At 42.0% G+C, this 16,538-nt stretch overlaps 1 protein-coding gene across 7 annotated transcripts in view; it reads left to right on the top strand.

Moving 5' to 3' along the window:
• LOC126865230 (cytohesin-1) overlaps window positions 1-16,538 on the top strand; it is a 60,551-nt gene that overhangs the window by 28,942 nt on the left and 15,071 nt on the right. The window lies entirely within an intron of this gene.

Below are 16,538 nucleotides of genomic sequence, written 5' to 3'. Positions count from 1 at the left end.
TTTTTTTAGCAAAAGACAAAACAAAGTACTTCCTACATTTGCACAGTTAAAGAGTAATTAATTCTATGATGTAGGACGCCAACTTAGAAAACGTGTCACACCCTCCTCCTACTTAGGGTTTAACTGTTAGGACTAAAACTGCAGTTGCAACTCGTTATATCGCGATGTATGTCTACGATTGTAAGTTGCAAGTTCACGTAACGAAGTGGAGCGCTACTTTTAGTTGCGTGTTCCCAAGAACTGAAGCGGTTTACGATTTTCTCCTTGTAAAATTTATGTTTGTAAAACTGGTATATATTTCCATCCATCTTTTTATAATTAATCAGATTTCACTCATTAAGCGTATTTTTATCGCACGTTACGATGCTGCAGCATAACGTTCAAAGATTATCGATAATCGGAAAGCAAAGTTAATGGTAGCTACGATAAAACCGTAATAACCGCGCTTGATAATTTCACTGGCGCAGGTGTCGGGTTAATTACAACAGAGTACACGAACGATGGTTATAATTGAGCGTAGAATGGCGTCGTTGCGCGTTGCAGCGTATAATTTCAATCAACGTATTCGAGCAGCCTTGCTAGAAGGTGAAACCACTAAATTCAAAAGCAAAATCGTTCTTTCTGCCGTTCCAGCTGAAAAAGACGCGTTAACAGCTCGTAATTCCATTAGTACCGTTTTTAATTACCGTGACGACTTGTAACGTCTGTGGTAAGCTTCTCTCTCTCTTTCTCTCTCTCTCTCTCTCTCTCTCTCTCTCTCTCTGTCTTTTTCTTTTCTCTTTGCTTTTCTGCGATCAGGAAAAAGTTAATAGGATAACGAGAACCTCTAAAAATCACATGCTAAAAAATGTGCTACCAGTGGTTATTAGCCCATCGTTATTTCTAATGACGTTAAATGTCACAGTGTCACGCTAGTGTTAAACGAACTTAATTTCACGCTATCACGTACCATTTTCTTATCATCTTGTATTAGGTTAATAGGTGTGAATGTGATTTATATGTACGACTGTCACGATAAAGTGTGAAACCAGTCTTGGCTCATTTTTTTCGTGAGAAGCGATCGTTCGATCGATCTTCAAAGGACAAAATTTACCGTGAAACGAAAAATGCATGCATAAAGTATTCAGAAAAAAAAAAGAAAAAATAGAAAAAGAAGATAAGAGGTAGTTACGCGATCTAATCACTGAAGTGTGTTTCCACGACGCATTTTCCGGCAGCGGAGCTCCGTGTCCAGCTAGATGAAACTGCGCGCGGCTGCTGACCGAGCGAAAGGGGGAATTCCCTCGTCCTCTCTTCTCTTGTTGCTCGGCCGACGGCCTTGAGAGGTCACTTTACCGGGACCGTTCGCTGAATACCTGGCGAAGAAAGGAACTGGAACGTGGTAGAAGTAACTGGTATTCCGCCAGGGCATGATAATAACGTCTGCGCGTTTCCAACGAGTCGTCGTTTTCTCTCGGCGGAACGCGTATCGTCTCCCTAATTCACGCTCCACGTTCCACCTTGCCTTATCATTCTACGACCATTTATTTTTTATCTTCTCCTTTTCCGCTTTTCTTTCTTTTTTTCCATCTTGTTTCTATTTCCTCTCCCCCCGCCCCTTTTTCATGCCTGTTATTATCCACCGTGAATACTCGCGTACTAAGAGATTTCTGGCGAGAAAACGCGAAATACCTGTGTCGCGACATAGCCGTACCGATGTTGTGCAAAACTCGTCGGACTACAAGTTTTTCTTCTAATCGTACAAGTATCTACTAACCGTGCGTTAGAGCCGAACGATGTGCTTACTCTCTCGCTTACGGTATAGAGACGCGCTGTTGAGTGACTCGATCGTAATCCTAAGTTTGTTAACCGATGTTCGTTTTGTTGGTTTATTACTCTGAGAAGAATGGAAGACCGTTTCGATCATTGGGTCTCCAAGAGTTGAGCGATAGAAGAAGCGCGCCAGAGAATTTAACGCCGAAGGTTTAGCCCGCTTTTAGCTGCCATTTCCCAGTATGCATCGGATTGAATAGAAACCGCAGCACATGGTCAACGTCTGGCATCTCTGTTGTGCGGTAAATACCGTTGGTTAGATACAAATCTAGTCTTTGTCCGTTCTTTTTTGTTCCCTCTTCTCTCTGTTACTATACCAAGAATTTAACTTTCAAAATAGCTCTTGTCTGCAATCTTTTAGAGAATCGTAACAAAAAATCGCGCGTTCGATTCCATCAGAGTTCATTTACTATGTGCGAAACACATAATCTGGATAAACTCTGAAACTTGCGATCGTTACAAGCTTTAATAAAAAAGTATAATTAAACAATTATTCGTTAGCCATCGTAAAAGCCTAGATTAACGCTCGAGGCGATCGCTGAAAAAAACCGAGGTAAAACTTTAGCAGTCAATTTTAAAGGCTGCTCTTTGAAAAAGCGAAGATTGCGCGGATGATGATGTCCAACTTAATCGAGGTTCATCGAGCCGTACAGTCAGTTACGAAGGTAAAAGGACAATCGGGAAATAAGAAAGAGAGGCAAAGCTGCGCGGATAGTATGGTAGATAAATTGGAAAACTAACCACTCAAGGCCATGTCGAGGGGAGCCAAGAAAGAAAAGAAGCGAAGAGCATTCTAACAGCACGTGTCTTGCACGGCGCTTCTGATCTCGCGATTACCGTGGTGTCTTTTTTTCGCTTAGCGAACCAACCTTTCAAGGACGCGAAACAAGGCTGTTGGTCGCCAGAAAAAATAGCCGGACCTCCTTTTCCTTTCCATTTCGGAGTCGCGGCGCGTAGTGGTGGCCGCTATGTAGGTCGTCAAAAAAATGGAACGAAAGTTGGTGTGGTTGACGTAAATACGCTTCCGGCCAGACAAATCGTTTTGAACCTGTATCTTTTGTATTTTTATTTGTTTTCCTCTGTTTCTTTGAAACGATGAATGGCATTCGTAGTGCGTGGGTTACGAAATTTTTATTGGATCGGTTTTTTAAGCACGAATCGTTCATTCATGCTAGTCGTGAAATTTTGTCCCTCTCCGTCTTCCGTTAATATTTCACATCGAAAAGACTCGGGTATTAAAATATATGAATATATCTTTTGACGAATGTTGGTCTTAATACGGAGAAAGTGTCGCGAAAGGACGCGATTCGCACCAGGAAATTTCCATCTCTATCGAATCCTTTGTCGTCGCCCGTTTGCTCCCTGAAGACATAAAAAAGGAAAGACTTATTCCTGTCAGAAGGATACAAAGAGAGACACGACGCTACGTTAGAGTCATCGCACTTGCCAAGGAGAAAAGAAATAATATTACGTCAAAGGATTCTATTCTTAACGCGTGGGAAGGCGTAGGCACTTCGTCATCAATCGCAAAGATATATATTACACGGCCGAAGAAAATGAGACAAGGAAGAATAAACGATCCTACAAATACTGTTAACGGAAACTAATATAATTCATATCGAAGTCGGTATGTACCAAGATCTTGAGACTCGTTGCAGATGAACTTTCAGTCCACTTTTGAGCCGTATAAGCGTGTCACGAGCCAGGTAGCCGACTCTCGTGTAACAGAAACGGTGCAGTCTCGTCTCTGGGGGTCTAAAATAAACGTGCACGAGCTATTATTGGATTAAAGCAGGACAGGAGAGGGAAGAAAGCAGAAGGAACGAGCGTCGATTGTACGAGAAGTCACATGTTTTACGAATCGCAACTGGACACGAGCACCGAGGGTGTACAGGAGATATCCCTTCTGAAATGTTGTATAAATATTAATACGGGCCCTTCAGGACCAATACACGTGAGCTAACCTAAGAATAATGGAAATTAGCATAATAATAGCTTCCGTTATTAGCGGTGAACGAATGATAATTCCAAGATAAAGACTCCTTGCTACCAGATATCGTGGTTCTTCTCTTATGATAATAGCCGGGGGATGATGGTACGTCGATGTGTTCCACAATTGAATATTTATTTGTGAAATATCATTAATATCACGATATCCATATAGGCTGAACTGTGCGGAAACTTTTGTTGCAGCTGCAGCGTTAGTTTTCGTTTTGACAGAAGTTTACAGGATATTACGATGGGTTACGTCCATCATGGCGACTTAACTGGAGAGGAAAGCATAGTTCTCGAAGTCTATCCAATTAGATGCCACGTCCACCTCCGGATGAATATTCAATTTCGTCGGTATAAAATAACACAGTAGTAATTTAAATACACTATACTTTCCAAAGTTTGTCCAATTGGACGCTACGTTGACCCACCATGAATATTCAATGCCACCGCCATAAAACAACAATAACGATTCAAATACACCGAAAATAGAAAGAATAAAGGATCAAGTATGTATTACCTTCACGGTAAATTAATTATATACCCTAATAGGCACACGAATTTCGCATACACAGCCAGAGCTAATGAATATCAATAGAATCGATCTCCATAATCTACTCTCTCTTCTATGCGTCTACAAAGAAATTCCCATTGCAGCTTTACGCCCGTGGCAATCGCGAACGTATTTAGTCGTCCGATTTTAATTAATTTCTTCCATTGTCCATTGGGATTTAATTATCCTTTTGCAATAGCGGACACCCGCATTCGCCGGCATTTATTCACGCGTACGTCGTGTAATCACGATACATGGAAATTCGACCTTTGCAGTAGGCCATCCTGTAACACGCGTAACAGACACGTTCCGCATTACACGGACCACGGAGCTTAAAAAAAATTATCGAACCAAATTACTCATCCGCGAAATAAAGTTCGTTTATAAAAATTTATAAAATCCTCGTGTATCGTTGCACTTTGAAATTTACCCACCGCGTTACACCAGAGGTTGATGATAAAATTTTTCAAATTTCCAAATTTATGAATTTTGCTCGCGGTAAATAATGGCTCGTGAACGGTTAGACAGAGTCACACTCGAGGAGACCACGAAACGAAGCGAAAGGAACCAATCCTGAAAGTCACCGATATCCCTTGAAACACTGGAGAACGTTGGCGAATATCCGCGAAAGTCTCTCTCGAGCGTGGAGACGCGGATTTGTACAGAAGCTGGCTGTATTTCGAGCGCGCGAGGATCGCGCCATGCAACGGAGGGGAGCGCAGAAATGTCGAGCCGCCGCATTCCAGCGACTTTTAACGACTGTAACCCTCTTTTCCTCGACGGTCGAGCCGTTAGCCACGCTCGCGGACACCGACTGAGACACTCGGCTGCTTTCCAACCTCTTTGTACCTTACCCTACGATCGCTTTAAATTTCCTTGTAATTGTCGCGATATCCTGTTCCCTTGGTTCAATGCTTGCCGGATGAGAATGGCACGCCGTGTATGGATGGGCGGATGAAGCTTGTCGTGGGTGGTTAGACCGATCGATATCGGACAATGAGTCGACTGTTGGTCTGGCTGAGTTATAATTGCGCGAAAGGGGAAAAGGAAATCGTGGAAATGTTTCGTGTGCACGTTTTCGCGGCACCTCGAGGGTGCTTGATATCTGCCAGGATGGATGTGTTAAGTAAATGTCGGCGGCCAAGCAGGTACATTGTCTGTCCGATGAACGTGATATTCGTTCCTGTTATTTCGTATGTTCCAGGGGAATCGTAATATCGAAATTCCCCATTCTTGTCATTTTTCTTTGTGCCATGGATTCTGCGTTTCGAATCTCAGACACGTTAAATCTCGTCTAGCGGTGGCAAACGAGTTTTGCGTAAAGTAACGCGACTAGTGTAATGCTAGAGCGTATCAGAGCAGCGGATATAAGGGAGGGGGGAGTGACTTGGTTCAATAAATCAGTAATCCGGACTTCCCTTGCCAGGGAATCAATGCCTCTGTAATCGAAGGCTCGAGCTCTGCTGTATTCGTAGTTTGCGGAGTATAACAGAATCTCGTCCGTACGAAGAAAGAAAATCTGATTCGATGAACCGGCAATAATACGAAAATTACTTCCTCCGTTTAATCACAGAGTGGTACTTGAACAGTGTAGCGGTCGTATCGGTCTGTCAATAAAGTAGAAATTCATTTAGAAACTCCATCGACTGGTTTTCAAGGGACCACTTTAATAAACAATTGCGTCTTTGTCATAATTGCATTCGTTGATTTCGTGGAAATTGAAAAATTAGGTTCTAAAGGTAGTTGGCCAACAGGTGGGAAAGATTTGTACTCGTAGAAGCAATGGTTTCTCCAGAGGACAAAAGGGAAAAGAAAAGGATAAGAATAGAGTTCGTTGATTCGCATAAAAATCGGTTGGTTTGAACGAGGTACGGGTTTTAGTCGGTTCTTTGCGAATAATCTACGCTCTCCTTTTCCGGATACTCACAAAAGAAAACACATGTAGGCCAGGTCAGGCCTATCCGAATACGTGTTACGGGCTTACCAAACGGTTAAGACAGACGTTATTAAAGATTCAGATCTTTGATGGAATCCGTCGTGCCACTTTGACTCACGCGCTACAACTCTACGTTTTTGTCCCATGCATTTCGCATCGTGATTCTTGTACTTTGCTTCCGTGAGTGGCATGATTAGTTTGACACAGCAGAAAATACCGAATTCATATGTGCACGCAATATAGCCAGCGGAGAAAACTAAATTGAGCTTACAATTATTAAAAGAGATAGTTTACAGGTATTTATAAAAATCTTGAAAAGAACGTCTCCGCTTCCTAACGAAAGCAGTTTTCTTCTTCGCGAAAGAAACGCTATACGTAAACGCCAGAATGCATGGAGAATCGTAAGGGTCAGCTTTTTGTTTCTCTCCGCTTGGATTCACAGACTTGGATTCCTTTGCTTTAGGTGCTGTTTCTGACCGTGGTTGGTATCTGTTGCTAGTTTTCGTTCCCCCGAGTGCGTGGTGCGACGATGTATTTCAATTCGACGCGAAAGGAAATCGCCGCGCCAGGTCAAAATACGAGGCGATATCTGTGCGATGACTTGGGGCGGAAACCGCGCATTCCATCATCGTGTTTTACGCTCGTTGTCGTCGTGAAAAACGAACACACGGCTATCGATAGCCAGTTGCATTTATCTTCCTTTCTATGCTGTTTGCACCGTAATTCGATAGAGGTAAACTCCGTGAGTTTGAACGCTCGGGAAAAATCAGGGAGAAGGGAACGAATTGTTCACTTTATATTTGGATTAACGAATCGAATAACCGATAAGTAGATATAGGTATATCTTAGTCGTACAAAAGTTGCTGTTTAAAGGGATGTTAAGCGATCGGAGTTCCAAGAACGCGGAAGCTCGAGGCTTGCGTGTTTCTGACAGATATCTTGCTTTTCATTTTAGACGACTTAACTAGCTCAACAGGCAAGGCGAGCATTGATCTTGATGAACTGGTCGACCTAATCGAGCAGAGATACGTCTTTCGCCGCTTCTAGTAAATTTCGAGGATTATCCACGCACAAACTGGTTGAACATCGAAGCTCCAATACAAAGATAGCATTTACGTTGCAACAATAGATGGAGAAAATTTTCAGCGACAAATTTTTACGCTCGACTGTCATCAATTACATTTACAATTACAATTAGTTGTTTACAGTTTTCGATAATGAAATTTTGACGAAATAAAATTCAACTTTCACGACCTTAGGATTACGGAAGATAATGTTCGAGCATCGTTTTGTTTCATGATCATGTTGCGCACCGAGTCTTCGATCAGTACATCTAACCTTTACATCGTTACTTCGTAGAAAGTAACGTTTGACTTTTTACGATAGCGTGACAATACGGTGTGCGTTCAAGGACTACAGACTGTAACAAGAGATGCACGAGAAGATACGTTATTTTCATTGTGTTTTCTCTACTGTGTTGGTGCCACGGCCAATCAAACTTCAATTTTCTAAAAGTTTCTCTCCGAGAAGTATAGTATCCATTCTTGTTGAACGCTGGTTCTGAAACTCTTTATATTCATCTTCTAAAATTTCTCCTTCAGTTTCTGTTTTCTGTCAAGCTCACAGTCTAACCGCGCATGGGTGTAACCACCCTTGGTGTAACGTTTACCCCATACACGTGCACAGGCACACGTCAAGACAATTTACCCATTTCAGCCACCTCGCCGCGGGCACGTTTCAAACGCTTAACGGCAGAAAGGCTAACGTTAAATCATTCGTTAGAGAGTTTACGAGTGTACAAACGTTTGCAATCCTTTTCCCTTCGAGAAAGAAGCATCCGATCGAAGAACGTAAAGGCGTGTCGGAATCGATGGTCGATCGAATGAAAAAATTCCGCGAAGGAGGATCGGTAGTCGTCTTCGAGATATAAAATGCATTTACATTACAACGTTAAACGACATAGTTAATTTAATCACGAAATCTTCTCGCACTCTTTTCATACGTCGAAGCATTTGGAACTTTCATTTCCTAGTAATGCGGCAATTTAAATACAAGGATTCTCAATTATCCAGAACAACGTGTATCGACAACGAAATCGAAACCGGTTTATCCACTCGAATCATCTTCGCAGGGACAAAAGGACGAACGAAGATTTGTTCTAGATCTCGTGCGGAGGAGGAACGAAAGATGACACAATACCTGACATCTTCTAGTGAATGAATCGAGTAAATGGAATAGTAAAATGTTCAGAAGGGGTGAGTTTCTTCGTCGAAAGGAAATGTGCCAAACACGAACGCAGCTGCGTTAAATCGCTTCTCGCTTGCACCTGTGCCAATTCGACGGATATTCTAGTAGAATGTCACGAGGTCGTGCAGAGGACAAAATAGTCCGCGAAGATGTTTCGAGAGCAGACACGGCTGTCGCGTCGTTCCTTCGAAACGAATCGTATATTCGACTCGTGGAAGTTACGGGTGAATACTTTTTTGGTCATACCGAGTGCTTGATATTTTCTGCCATGTCTCGGCCTTACGAGAAATTTGAAGTTGTATGCGAATTATGTAACGCGATTAGAGTCGGTTCAATTCTTACCCAGTCTTTCGTCGACGTTTCCTACGTGAAGTTTGAATACAAAGGGTCTTTCATTTCGTCCTCCAACAACAGAGGTCTCTTTTCTAACAAGAACAATTTCACTCAGTTATTTGTATTTCATCTGCACTCGATGAACAAGAGGGATACTCGCGAGGCTCTTGCGACTATTTTCTCTATTTTCTCTATACGTATACTCAAATTATTTCAGACCGATCAACCTTCGTTCATTATAAAATGGTACACAAATTCCATCTTAATGCGTGTCTAAAGCCCCATCATCGCCGTATCTCTGCCTCGTCCTTTATTATTCGTCGAATTCGAGTCCCTTATCGTTCGATCCTCCCCACTCAGTGTCTCTCATTTCTGAAGGAACATCGTTCCTCGTGGTTCACCGATGAATCGATAATTCGCGACTATCTGACTGATTTCTGAAGAAGCTTCCCATAGGAAGTAGTTCGCGCAAGGAAAACGATTTCGTTGGTTGTCCCCGGTGGAAAATAGCTGGTATTGTTTCCGACATGTCAATGGGAAGATGGGAAAAAAGACGTCCTCGATGCAGATTCCCCGAGGCCTTTGGTCACGTATTGTATACGAGAGCCTGGTACTGTTTCCTACGGCAAAAGTATCGAGGAAAATGTGAAAAAGGAGCGAGCCAGACTTCCCTTCTGGTTGTCTCACGTGTGTGTGTGTGTGTGTGTGCGGGAATCCGCTTCGACAACGGCCAAGAAACATCTTCCGGCAGACTTTTAACTGGCATGCTTTTTCGCTTTCGCAATAATCCGAACGATGCTCTGGTTTTACCGTGTACGGAACAAGAGGAATGGAAGTAACGAATATTGCGTGGAGGTACGAATTCCTCGAAACGTTGCTGCTTTTGTTTGCCGGACCTTTAGTCGTAGGCGGTAGACATTTTCTTGTATCGGACTCGGCAAGTTTGTCGAAACTAAGTTGGAAGCGGTAGCTTCGCAAATGAAAGATTGCCTCGCATTCTTGTATATCCGATTTCTCTTTTCTCGTCGTTACTTCGGTTTCGGAATCTTCAAAGGCTTACTTCACGGGCAATGTATGTGGGTAGTATTGTTAGGAAAAGTAAGCTTCGGTAATTCTACGAACAGAATTTTGTTTTCGTCATCTGGTTGGGCAGGTTCGATCGGCGTGGACACGTTTTCGGGCCTCATCGCAAGCAACAAAAGACGGTCGAGCGAAGCTTTTCATTTCTGGACGATTAAACGAGGGTTCGTGATTAAAAGCACCGCTCTCATGTGGGTCAAGTGATCGGGTACACAGATCGAATTCGCGTTCGTGGAAAATTCCCAGGTCGCTCGATTGCGCTTTTTTCTTTTTTTTTTTTTTATTCGTAACTTTACTGCAACAAAATTCGTTTCATCTAAATTCGTTTCTAACGCTGCAAGATTTTGAAAAGCTCTTTGCAACATTGTTTTAAAAGAAACAAAAAGGAGAAAGGAGAGGGAAGAGTATAGAAACTATCCAGGAAAGAGGTGAAATGTAAAACAGCTTGGAAATATTTGTTCTTTTTTTTCTTTTTTTTTTTTCAAGTACAAGTGAAACAGTAGGTAAGAACGCAATTAGTGCAGTGCATTTAGCTGTGCAGCGAGGTTTTCCTCGGACTCTGCTCGACCGTGTTTCTTTCCCTCGAAAATGAAAGATACGGTCCGCCAAGATGAACTGTAAACACAATAAAGGAGCAAGGGAGAATAACGAGAAAATGTAAATAACGTGGTGAACGATTCGAAGCAGATGCATCCTGAGATGCAACGAAGAAGAGCAATGTGCATCGCTATGAGCACACACAGGATGCGATAAGCTATATACTCTCATTTCCTTTTCGCACAGATTGTGGAACCTCGTTACGTTCCAGGCCTGTTTGCTTTGATAACCGATTGCAGATAATAAATAATACGATTTACTGAAAAACGAAGAAAAAAAAATGTTTTGCTAAAAGTTAATCGCGGTAACTTCGTTTGACCCATTATTTTAATACTTTCGACACGAAAAATGACTATAAATCATCGATCGACGAGATTGTCGAGTTAGTGGGTCGTCTTTTATTTTATCTGTAAAACAAACGTCATGACTGTATCTTTCTTTTTTTGACTTATTATTCATTTAGATTTCGTACATCGATTAAGCTCGCATTTAACGTAAACATCGAGATAGAATCCTGAGAATTGCAGAGCCAGACAAATTGCGATTAATCTGGCGATCAGTTGCTGCGATTAATCTAACGATCAGCTGCCTCGATTCGCGTAGCCGGCGCAACGACGTTACACGTCGTACATATGTATGTATTTCGCTCGATATTATGTAAGTGTTTATCGCGAAAACGACGATAATGCGCGCAGGCCCGCGCGAACATCGACGTTCGCGAATGATTCATCGTTTTGCGATGCTCCTCTATCTGGAAGGGACTTAAAATGCAAATTGCCATCGCATTGAGCGCGCGGTCTCGCATTGTTCGACATGGGAAAGCTGAAAGACATCGGAGTTTAATTTACAATGGTTAAATGTTGAATTCCGCGGAATAATAATGGGAAAAAGCAACGGTATTTAACAGAGCCAACCCTAAGAATTTTTCGAATTACATAAATTACTTTTACAGTTTACGTCATCCTTTTAAAATGGCATTTAAGTTATTCATTAACGTCACAGTGAATCATATTCGTTGTATTTATGTTGGAGAATTCGTTTTATCTTTTTTGAAAATTCTAAATACTCCACTGATACGAGGTAAAAGAAAAATGCTGGATAAGAGAAAGGAAATGCGAGTCGATTGCGAAGCAGGACAGTTCATAGTTCACAGAGATGGCGTCAACAAAGCTTCCTGTGTCACGACAGTAGTTGATTTACCGTGGGACGCATTGTCACGGACTGAATTAATTGACGGGGTCAGGTAAGGACTGCCGTTTGTATTTTCTGTCGATGATGACAAACACGTCTATTAGCAATGCTAACCACCATGCGACACCTTGCACGATCGCATACCTTAGCTAGAGGTTGCTCGAAGCGATATTTTCGTTGGAACGAGTGCGTTGTATATTTTATCTAACGTTCAACGACGACTTCGTTGATTTAAACGATATTTATTCTTTCGTACAAGGTGTTTTAATATTTGGAACACCGCGTATTAGCTCTATATCGTGTCTGGCAATATTCCCACAGTATCTCGTTTACGATAACATATGGAGACCAGGAAGGAAGATAAGATTAATTTTATTTAAATTGTCGATTATCGCGAATGGATCAATGGAATCGTCCATTTGATTCCAGGAAACAATTAATTTAACGGAGATTAGTGGGAAACTAACTATTTTAGATCGTAAATTCTAAAGAGGTCTAAAGCTTTATGAGTCCATTGATCGTAAAGTTAGAAAGATCCTTGGTTGTTTCGAAGTGAACCTCCTTCGGGTCAGTGGTCTTGAAATTCCACGGTTAGGATGAAACGGATCTTGCAATTATTCTTAATCCTCGAATAAGTTATGAGAGTAACATTAAATAATGATGGTATATAACAGTGTACGTTTTTAGATGCGCTCTGCTAAAAATATTCATATAGGAACAACGAGGTAAACGTGTTGCTCTCGATTCGCTCGAAGAGAGTAATTCCTTGGGTGAAGAGAAGAGGTCATCGTATGGTTGATTAATAAAAGCTTCTATGGGGTCGATGTGTAAAAATAAAGATCACCCTCGCGAGTCGAGAAATAAATAGCGCATGCATGTCGTTTAGGTGAATCAAATGGAGTATGCTCCGCTGAACGACGACTCCCTTTCTCTCTCTCTCTCTCTCTCTCTCCTCATTTGCGTGCGATTACTCGCAGTAATTTAACATGTTCGAACCAAATCGAAAGTCGATATCCCTTCGCGAATGTGAACGTTTTAAACAAGTTGGGAACAGGGGAGGAAAAAAAGAACGGGATGAAAGATTCGAACAAATCGGTGCGTTTAAAGAACATTTGACTTAAAGAGCCAGTCACCAACTGATCTAATGACGAATATAGTGCGGAGCGGTGTTATTTTAGAAACGGAGAGTCAGCCGTAAAAGTAGCAACGCGCTGCGTAACGGGGTTAACAATTACGTTGTGGCGTCTCGACAGGATTCATTAGAGTTAAGGTTAAGGTTCATTAAACTCGAACCGCGGTGAAGAAGTCCGCGGGGCGACTTTACTACTGGGAGCTTGGCAATTTTAGCGATAGCATCGTTAAACGTTCCCATGTAAATTACAATACGCGATGCGAACCCAGTGGCTGTTATGCGCGATTTCCCGCGCTGTTCTTCTAACCTAACTGGACGTTTCTTCTCTCGTTTCGTCTAACTGCCTTCTTTTTATCTTAAGACATTCTCGGCAACACCGTCAATTCGTGTGAAAACCGAATGCGCATGCCACGCTGCGTTATTCAACTTGCAAATGTTCACTGTCTACAGTTATCGAAGCCTTCCTCAAGGCGTATTATTCATATTTCGAACTAGCGATAACTTAGAATACGTATCAGCTGCGAACATGAACCTGAAACGCTCTTTTCAAACACCCCCATCTTCTACTTCGACAAAAATTGAACATAGACGCACAGTCAATTACTTAGATTCCCCGAAACAATTTCTCCATTGAGGAGCGTTCAGCACCGGATGGCGGCGTCGAATCCAGTGGCCGCTTCATTGAGTCGCGCGCGCTTACGCCCTTGAGTCGATGTTACTCAAGGTCGAATCGGAAGGACGATCGATTTTACCGGCACAGAAGCATCGAAGCTGCAGACGGTTGGCATTTTCGCGTCTGGTCTGCGCTCGGTGTATACAACAGATACCGCGAGAGAGAGTCACGCATGTTTTCTCACGCATCGACGAGAAGATGGCGTGGAAGGACGGGGCCGCGTCGTGGCCGGATGCGGAGCCGAGAACGGACAAAAGAAACACGGCTGCATAACAGACAATACCACTCTGTGCCGGCACAGACGACCAACGTTATTGTTCGTGACTCGCGCTATATCGCCGCGACCGCCCGTTAACGAGGTCCATCGAAGACAACGAGAGCCCACTTCCGGTCTCCCTGCCTTTTTTCCTGGCTATACTGCCACGAGCAAAGAGTTCTGCGTCGCTGATGCGAACCAATCTCTTCTTCGTCTCCTTCTTCTTATATTCTTTTTTCTTTCTCGCTCCTAATTTCTTCGTTTTTTCCCCTCGAACAACCGTTTCACAAGAGGGTCGAAGACGAAGCGGACTGGGTCTCTGAAGGTTTGCGATGTTGTCAAGGAGTAACGCGATCGCCTCTTTAACGCGATGTGCGCAAGAGTACAAACTTGGCAGAAGTTTGCCTGTCTTTCGTTTGTTCAAGCCAAAGGTTTGTCGTACAGGGTGGTTGCTGGTTGTCCTGCATAGTAGGATTTTAGATGCGTGATAGGTCTTGGGGCAAGTTCCCGTTTGATATTGAGGATTGGAGGTTGATAGGGTTTCGTTGAACTTCAAACGAACAATTCGATTGCCTGTTTTGTTAACGAAATATTTGTTTTGGAAAACTCCCTTAAACGATCAGTTTACTTGTGGAAAGAAAAAAGTTTCTTTGTAGCGACGCGTCCTTTCTTTTTCTATCGACTATTTGCAGCTCGTCGAATAAATTTTCTGTTAAATTGAAGATCACCCATGATTACTATTGATGTTGCAGAGTAATTAGAAGATTGTGCTTCTGTAATACGAAGCAATTAAAAAAGCACCATTTGTGTGAAGTGAAAACGTTAGGCGAGATAGAAATGTTATTGCTACTAATTAACTCTTGCATCGCGATTCTTATTCTCGAAGGAAAGGAAAAGTAAACTTAATTCGTCTAAATCTAGAACGGTGAACTGGCCGGAAAAAGAGTTGGCGTTAAGAGCGAGCACGAAGACAGTTGGAAATACGATTAGTTTGGTGTGGCGTTGCAGAAATTTCAGACCAAGTCAAAAGGGCTGGTCTCTGTATAGGAGGGTGAAGTTCTTCTACCTTCCCTCTGGGACATTATCGCCCCTCCGATCAGCCTATCTATAGGAAAAGGGCCACACCTTCCGCAGACGTAGCAATGGCTTAACGACCGAGGCAGCCGGTCGCGTTTCTACGTCAATGTTTTCGCGCTTTAAGTCCCTGATACACCTCGATATTCATCGTTTCACCCTTTACTCGTTTCACCCTTCACCAATAGTAGTTCCGGCAGTCATTTTTGGAACTATCGTGAACTATGGTTGTTGTAAGTAACAGCAGGAAATTTAATGAAAGAATTATTTGCGGACAATTTTTTAAATAGAAATTTACCATTACGCGACGTATACTTTTTACGCGACAGATATTTTCTAGTCAAAAATTTAAGATTCGAAATACTTGTTTTTCTGTCCGTAATCCTTACGTACCCTTATTAACCCTTTCCGTATAGTTAAAGCCTACCATGAAGATAGGTCAGCTTGAGGGTTTCTTTTCCGCCAGTAAACATCACAAGGGTGGCTTAACTGTACAACGCCCTCCGGGTAAACGTAGATGATATATCCCTTATTTAGAATCATAGCATTCTTTTTAGATAATCAAATCTATCTAGAACGATCTAACATCTACAAAATTTTAAACTTTCCTTCTTCTTTTTTTTTTTTTTGTTTAAATGTTTTTAAACTTGACTCGAGTTAACCAATAACTTCCGAAAAAGGGTCAATTTACCGGGTGATTTCAGTGATAGTCGTATTTTTAGTTTCTTCAAAGTGGTCGTGGTAAAAATAAAAGACATGCCTCGGAGCGACGCGGTGAAATTTCTTTTTCCCTGCGAACGAACTGCCGATCGTGGAACCTGAATAACAAGTAGAGCGGCGTAAAACGCGCTTAATACGGTCGGTGTACTCAGGACAACGTCTCCGACCTCTTCCCACCTCTTTTCGATATTACCGAGGGCTGGCTGCCTCCAGGAGGGTGTATCGTGTACACAACTCCTGCTGTTCACCTTTGCACAGTTACCTTTCGCGTTCAAACAATGTTTCTTCCTAGGTTTTCTCTCTCTCATCAAATTTGTCTAATGTCTAACGCTTCGAATGGCGGGATCGACACGAAATAACATCGCGCGTTTTATCTTCCTGCTCGATATAATTAGCGGTGGTGTTAATGCAATAAGTTTGCGAGCTATGCGGCTATAATTACGTTAACATTTTAGATTACGTTTGTTGTGAAATTGTAAGTTGCACATAGCCATCGTGGACATTAACGAATAACGAACATAGGATTGTATAGTTTACGAGATGCGACGTTTTAAGGAATAATTGATGTCGAGCTCGTTCTATCGGCTAAATATTAAAACGATGAACTAGTACACGTCAATCCTTGACATCGTAGAACGTGTAAATGTCGTTTCCAATTGATCGATTCGAAATTTTGAATATAATAATATATGAAATCACGGCGGTGATAAAAAATTGTAAACAATCGTGAGATATGTATTACGATCAAAGGCGAATAAACGGATAAAAACAGGCTAAAAAACGGATTACCTAAATTACTCTAAACTTTTAAAAAAAAAGAAAAATGAGTAAATACTTGCTACAAAAAATTGATGACTTGTTTTCGTGTTGGAAATCAGTAAAAAAAAAGAACAAAATAAAGTAAAATAAGATAGCAGTTGAACAAACGATTTAACTACTCGG

The sequence above is a fragment of the Bombus huntii genome, chromosome 1 (genome assembly GCF_024542735.1).
Source record: "Bombus huntii isolate Logan2020A chromosome 1, iyBomHunt1.1, whole genome shotgun sequence".
NCBI classification, from domain to species: Eukaryota; Metazoa; Arthropoda; class Insecta; order Hymenoptera; family Apidae; genus Bombus; species Bombus huntii.
This window is presented reverse-complemented; position numbering and strand designations above follow the sequence as displayed.